Raw genomic sequence first — 7,726 nt, 5'->3', positions numbered from 1 at the left:
GTTTTTGACTTTGAACCAAAATGAAGAAATTTAGGTAATAGTCTTGAAATGTCATACAATGTGAAATTAGATATCCCCCTTTTAGAAATAGCTAGGACACCTTTGAGAATAAAAGGAGTGCTGTTAATAATTATGCCAAAAAAACTGGGCTAAACCAAGACTGTTCCAAACAAACAGGACATCGTTTTCACTGTAGCATTTGAGTGTATATTCTGGATGACTTCTCTTGACTCATTTCTTGCTTTTTCTGGATTATAACTTCCAGTAGGTTCCTAAAAATGGCTGACGGTAGGTAAAATTTTGGGAGTCCTGGTGTGTCTAAATATATAATTATTCTACTCTCAGACCCAGTTAAGAATGTTCATGGTATAAAATTTGAAGTTTAAAGTCATTTTCCCTAGAGTTTTGAAAGCAGTTTTTTATACTACTTCTAGTTGCCAATGTTGCTTTTGAGGAATCTGATGTCATTGTGATTCTGCGTTCTTTATATATGATCTATTGCTTTGTCTTTTGTTTTTTCCTTTATTTCTGCTTGTTTTCTTCCTTTCCTTCTTTCTTTCTTGAATTTAAGATACAGGATTTTGTATTTACCCTTAATGTTGTGAAAATTCATGCGGATGTACTTTGGTTTATTTTGTTGTTGTTATTTTGTTCTGTTTCTTTCATTTATCAGGCTGGGTACTTAACAGTAGTCTTATAACCTGAGGACAAATGTCTTCACTTCTGAATGCTTTTCTTGTGTTATTTTTTAGATAATTTTCTCTCCTCCGTTCCCTCTATTCTCACTAGAACTTTTATTAATAAAACATTTGATCTTCTCCATGGACTACTTTCTTTTTTATTCTACGATTTTCCATTTCTTTGTCTTTTTGACATATATTCTGGGAAATTTTGGGGGGCTTTATCAGACTTTCTATTACAGTGTTACTTCGGCTTTCCTAGTCTTCATTTATAAGAGCTCATTCTTGTTCTCTGTTCTTTTTCAAAGCATTCAGTTCTTGTTTTATGAACACAGTATCTTTTCTTGACTCTCCCAGGCTATTATTATTTTTTTAAAGTTTCCTCTGTATACTGCATTGTCTGCTCTGGATTCCTTTGTTTGTTTGTATGATTATTTTTATCCCCTTTTTCATATTGGAGGCTTTACTTAAGTGCCTGGTGATCCCCTATTGTTTGTCAGTGTTTATGAACGAAGCATTAAAGGCAAATGAGAGGCTCCATATGTGTGGATGGGACTTTTCCCCTGAAGGATCTCGCTGTGGAATCGGCAGGAAGCAGGGTGACCTTTTCATCAAAAGCTCTCTTTAAAGTCAGTTCAGTTTCCCCAAAGAAGAGTCCTTCCATTTTTCTTTCTCTCTGGTTGGTGGTAAAGACTTTCTGACCTGACCTGCTTCTCTTAATCAGATCATTGTTTTCAGCCCTGCACCTTGAGCCTGGCCCCTTGGGTGCCTATTGTACCTGAATTCTGGAGAACTCCCCCGTCCGTTTCTCTCAGAAAATAAAACTCTACTCTTCTTAGGAAGTTCAGTGACTGTATACACAGACCTTCAGCCCAATCATATCTTCTTGGCTTTGTACCCTTCAGATATCTGATGTTTCCAAGTGCAGAACCTCTCAGGGGCTCCCTGGGTTGCCACCCCTCTGCTGGCATTAATGTTCTCATTTCCTCCTGTCTGTTAGTCCCACTGACCCTCCATTTGCTTTCAAAAATCTGATGACGACTTGTTTCACATTATTACGATTTCAGTCTCAGTGGAACCCACATATGCTCTAAGCATCAACTCCTGGTCTGATTACTAAATTCAGCTGGTAATGAGATGCATATCTGGTGATGCACCTCTTTCCATAGCTGTTTCAGATGTTACTGAAAATCCCAAATCAGGCAAAAATCCAGATCAGAGGTCTGACGCCAGAGAACACTTCTGGCTTCACAAGATCCCCGCTGAAGTATCAAAGCAAGTGGCCTCCAGCAAACTGGGGGTTGCTGATCTTGAATCAGAGAAGGAATTGGATGAGAGGTGGTGAGTTTGCAGAGCAAAAAAAAAAAAAAAAAAAGTAAAACAGAGACCTGCAGTGTTAGCAGTTGACATTTAAAAAAAAATTTAAATGATGAGCTTGTGGCTTTAATATCATTGCTCTATCCAACCCTCTGAATCTTTTTATCATACCTCAAGAATTGTTCATTCATCTTTCAGGAATACATTAGAGCAGGAGAGTTTTCCCATAGGCAAAAGCATTATACATATTTGCAAATGTCTTACATAATGATGTGAATACTATGCATAGGGATGTTTTGATGAAAGGTAGAAACAATGCAGCAATTTCCAATCTGTTTCATTAGCTATCACGCTCCTAAGTAAAGGGAGTTTTCTTTGTTGTTTATGCTTTTTCAAATGTAAAAAGGCTGGTATTTAGAATTCATGGTACGGGGGTGTAAAGAGGAAAGCCAATTGTTATTTGACGGAAAATGTCTGTTTCTTAATACATATGTGTCACGTCACACTCCTATTTCTGGTCATTATTTCTAAAAACTTTATTTAAAATACGTGCTTATCCAGGAAATAAAACTTATTTTTATTGGGATTCAAAAATATTTTCAATATGTCATAGAAAACAAACCAGCAAATCCCAGCTGTGAGGATAAAACTGTCTTTTTATTTAGCTTGTTATGGTCAACTTAGCTTTAAAATTTTATTTTTTTGCCATAGATGCTTAAACAGGATGACTTATATTAGGAGTTAGTTGTCAATGTAAAAAAATAAACAAAAATCCCAACAGTTTAGTGCCTGCTTTGCATCGACATAAGAATTCCCCTTTCATTATACCCCCGCTCCTGGCAGCTTATTATGGCCTTTGCTTAATTTGTGCTCTGTTTTTACAAATGACACTTGTACAGGGCTCTTGGGGCTGCTGAGAGAAGCCAGGCCCCTCTCTTTCCCTTGTGTCAATTCTTTTGTGAACCTTTATAATTAGCCACTTAACAAATGGAGGGAAATGAACCTTCAGCTGCAAAGTATATCCTGAAGTTAAGTCAACCATGTGACAGGCAAAACCGATACATGAAAATCTCCTTAACTCAATTGTTGAGTTGCCTCAAGGGTTAAGAGGCATTCTACCCGTAATAGCCTAAAAGAGAAACCTCAGAAGTGGTGTTTTTGATGGTTCACTATCCAAACGCCTGTTAGCCTTTTCAAGCAACAACACCTATTAGAAAAAGCACCTATTTCAAAGCACGATGGCTACTCTTTTACCCCCAAATCTTTTACTTTTCAGGAGAAAAATGTCGTAAGTCTGATTTTCAAAGTAACAAGATCCCCAGGCTTCAAATGTACAGACTAAATGTAAAGAAAAAAAAAAAAAGGAGGAGTGGGGAGAGCTTACATCTTTTGGGCTGAAATATTGAAGTGTGGAAAATGACACCACGTATATTAAGATATTAATGAATTTGTTTTCAGAATCTATAATAGGAACCCTAAGAGCAGGGTGCTATCATTATGAACTCTTTCCTTTTTATTGCTAATTAGACTTCTAAATGTGAGTGTAAATGCACCTCGGAGAGTATGTATTAAAAGTTGCATATGCATAAGAGATAATTTCAAATTCATCTTCCAACAAAAACTTCAACTTTGATATTTTCTCATGTTCCCATTTATGCTACATTAACATAGTCTTTTGGATTTAATTTCTAAATTCCATCATGATCGTTCTATCAAGGTATTTACTTTTGGGAGCTGTCTGATAGCCTAATCCCAGTTCAAGAGGCAAGAGTCAAGTATTATCAATTTAATGTATCTTATTATCATCAGTGATTCTTTTTCGAGGTAAATGTATACTGCCTTTCTAACGTCTACAATGACATTTATCTGCTTTAGAGGCATACCCAAATCCAAAATATATAATGATACCTTTTACCCAGAGCTGGGAAGATATAAATAGTTTATATTTGATGGGGGGGGCTTAGAATATCATAATATTAGAAGATAAAAAAATTTAAGATACTGTAATCTATTGATACCAGCAGGCTTTATATCTTGAGAGTAATAAAATGAGACCTAGTAACGTTTCTATAGGGTCAGTGAGATAAAAGAAGGTTTCACTTCAGATATGCTTAAAGTGTTACTGTAAATAAAAATTTTGGTTTTATTTTAATATATATCCCAAAATCTTTTTTTAAAGATTGTATTCACTTATTTGTCAGAGAGAGAGAGCACAAGGAAGGGGAGTGACAGGCAGAGGGAGAGGGAGAAGCAGGCTCCCTGCTGAGCAAGAGTCCCATGCAGGACTTGATCCCAGGACCCTGGGAACATGACCTGAGTCAAAGGCAGACCCTTAACCGGCTGAGCCACCCAGGTGCCCTTTATTTCAAACATCTTAATTACAGTTTTACAGCAACTTACCATTGGTTTTGAAGATGATTAAATTTGCTTTGTAGTCTATTGAGTTAGGGGTTGACATTTCTCAATTAAGGTCCTCTCTATACAAGATCTGTTAACTCATCTATGCCTACCTTTTTTTAATTAAAGCTTTACCTAGGTAAAATTTAAAAAAGCTGTATACATTTAAGGTGTACGGCTTGGTGTTGTGACAAACATTTCCATTGTGAAATGACCACCACAATCAGACTGATTAACATATCCATCACCTCACAGAGCTACTAGTTTCTTTTCTCACTGTCTTTTAGTGCGCGTGTATGTGTTGTGAACTATTAAGATCTATCCTCTTGGGGTGCGTGGGTGGCTCAGTGGGTTAAGCTGCAGCCTTCTCTCTCTCTGCCTGCCTCTCCATCTACTTGTGATTTCTCTCTGTCAAATAAATACATAAAAATCTTTTTTTAAAAAAAAAGATCTATCCTCTTTGGCAAAATTCAGGTATAAAGTACAGTTCTTTTAAACTGTAGTAACCAAGCTGTACAGCAGATCTCCAGAACGTATTCATCTTGCATAACTGAAACTTTGTACTCTTTGATCAAAATCTCACCATTTCTCCCTCCCCTCAGCTCCTGGCAACCACCATTCTACTCTCTGCTTCTCTGACTTCGACTACTTTATATTCTACATGGGAGTAAGATCATGAGATATTTGTCTTTTTACATCTGGCTTATTTCACTTAGCATGATGTCCTCCAGTTTCTATGTTGTGCCAAATGACAGGACTTCCTGACTTTTTGAGGCTAAATAATATTCCATTGCATGTACAGACAACATTTTCTTTATCTGGTCTTCTGTCAATGGGCATTTAAGTTGTTTCCACAGCTTGGCTACTTTGAATCATGCTGCAATGAATGTAATAACCTCAATAGCAAAAAACAAAAGAACCTGATTAGAAAAGGGGCAAAGGACCTGAATAGACATTTCTCAGAAGAAGACATAGATGGCCACCAGGATATGAAAAGGTGCTCAACATTGCTAATGAGGGAAATGCACCTCTCACCTGTTAGAACGGCCATAAACAAAAAAACAAATGATAAGAGCTCTTTTCATGCCCAGTGCAGCTATAGCTCCTGGTCCCAAGAAGCACCTGAAGAGTGTAGTGGCTCCAAAGCATTGGCTGCTGGATAAACTGAAAGGTGTGTTTGCCTCTTGTCTATCTACTGGTCCCCCTAAACTGAGAGGATGTCTTCATATCATCATTTTCCTGAAGAGAAGACTTAAGTTTGCACTAAAAGGAGATGAAAACAAGAAGATCCATATGCAGCATTTTGTTAGGATTGATGGAAAGGTCTGAACTGACTTAACCTCTTCTGCTGGTTTGATGGATGTCATTGGCATTGACAAGACTGGGGAGAATTTCCATCTAATCTAGGACACTAAAGGTCGGTTTGCTGTCCATCGCATTATACCTGAGGAGGCCAAGTATCAGTTGTACAGGGTGAGAAAGACCTTTGTGGGGACAAAAGGAATCCCTCACCTGGTGACCCACAACACTTGCACCATCTGCTATCCTGATCGCCCATCAAGGTGAATGGCACCACTCAGATTGATTTGGGAGCTGGAAAGATGACTGATTTCATCAAGTTTGACTCTGGTAATCTGTGTATGGTGACAGAGGTGCTAACCTGGGAAGAATTGGTCTGATCACCAACAGAGAGAGGGAGACACACTGGTTCTTCTGATGCAGTTCACACAATAGATGCCAGTGGCAACCGTTTTGCCGCCTGGCTGTCCAGGGTTTTTGTTATTGGCAGAGGCCACCAAGGATTGCTCTTCTCTGTGGAAATGGTATCTGCCTCTCTGTTTTGGAGGAAAGGCAAGAGACTGGTGGCCAAACGGAGCAGTGGGTAAAGTGGTCTCTAGGTGGCGTGACTGGAAATCTTTATACTTAGTGGAAGATAAGAAATATGGCATGGAAAACAAAAGAAACCATAATAAATGTTGATGAGGATGTGGAGAAAAGGGAGCTCATGTGTGTTGTTGACATGAAGGTAAGTTGATGTGCCATTATGCCACACAATGTGGGAGGTTCCTCAAAAAATTAAAAGTGGAACTACCTTGTGAGCCAGCAATGCTATATTCTAGGTGTATTCAAAAGAAATGAAATCAGGATCTCAAGGAGGTATCTGTACTCCCACACCTACCTTTTTGGATGAAGAAGTAATGAGAGCAAACCCTTACTACGTGACCAACCATATGCCAGGCAGTTCTAGGCACTTTACATATATTAATTAATATGATTTTCATTGCAATCCTGTGAGATAGATATCCTTAGCATTCCTGTTCTACAGCGAGGAAACTTAGTGAGATTAAGGTCACATGGGCAAGAAGTGGCAGAACTGGACTGTGACTCTGGCTGCCTCTTAAGTCCATCCTAGACCACCAGGCCAGAGTGATTTGTGTCCCTGACTTATCAACCATCTGGCTGTATTGCCCAAACTTTTTTAGCATCATGTAACTAGTTCAGGAAAACCACCTAGCAATTTTCCTTGGTTGGAAGAATTTTAACAGAAGTCTTCTTTCCCAAACTGTTGGTGGGTTTAGAGACCTATTATTCAAGGCTGAAGTCAGCTAGAATTAATTGACAACACAATTTATCATGTCAATGGGGCATTTTAAAGAAGGAAATTAGGTGTTATTAATAATTACACACTTGGAAAATGGACAGAACCTGGACTGTCCCAGGCATAGAGTCATCCTGGAAAAGTAACCTGAAGCTGGGAAGCTCAACTTCCTTATGGTGCAGACAGGAAAACAGCTGGCAATTCCTGCCAATTCTCTGGACACTCTTGGAAAATGAGAGCAAATAGTGTGTACAGATAGAGTCACCTTACTGGCCTCCTACTTTGTACACTGGAACTTCATTTTATTTTATTTTGTTTTTAAGATTTTATTTATTTATTTGAGAGAGAAACAGAGAGAGCATGAGTAGGGGGGAGAGACAGAGGGTGAAGGAAAGGGGAAATGGACTCCCTGCTGAGTGAGAAGCCCAATGTTGGGCTTCATGCAGGACTTAATCCCAAGACCCTGAGATCATGACCTGAGCCAAAGTCAGACACCCAACCGACTGAGCCACCTAGGTATCCTGTAACCCCATTTTAAAAATCATTTTGAGAGTCTTAGCTAAGTCTACTTTTTGGAAGTTGTCAAAACAAGCCTGGACTCTAGGCATCTTTAAAAGCAACCTTAGCCTTCCGGAGTACTGATGGGGAAAAAATCAGGAATTTTCCCAAGTGAAGTTCTCAGTAGGATTAATGCTTCAGTCAGTTATTGCTCTCCACTGTCTCCTCCTTCCTG

General features: G+C 38.7%; 1 pseudogene; it reads left to right on the top strand.

Moving 5' to 3' along the window:
- The first annotated feature begins 5,477 nt into the window (after positions 1–5,477).
- LOC122907473 lies at positions 5,478–6,280 on the top strand (annotated as a pseudogene).
- Positions 6,281–7,726: the final 1,446 nt, after the last annotated feature.

The sequence above is a fragment of the Neovison vison genome, chromosome 5, assembly GCF_020171115.1.
Source record: "Neovison vison isolate M4711 chromosome 5, ASM_NN_V1, whole genome shotgun sequence".
In the NCBI taxonomy this organism is placed as follows: domain Eukaryota; kingdom Metazoa; phylum Chordata; class Mammalia; order Carnivora; family Mustelidae; genus Neogale; species Neogale vison.
Note: the sequence above shows the minus strand (reverse complement) of the source record. Positions and strands in the feature narration are given on the sequence as shown.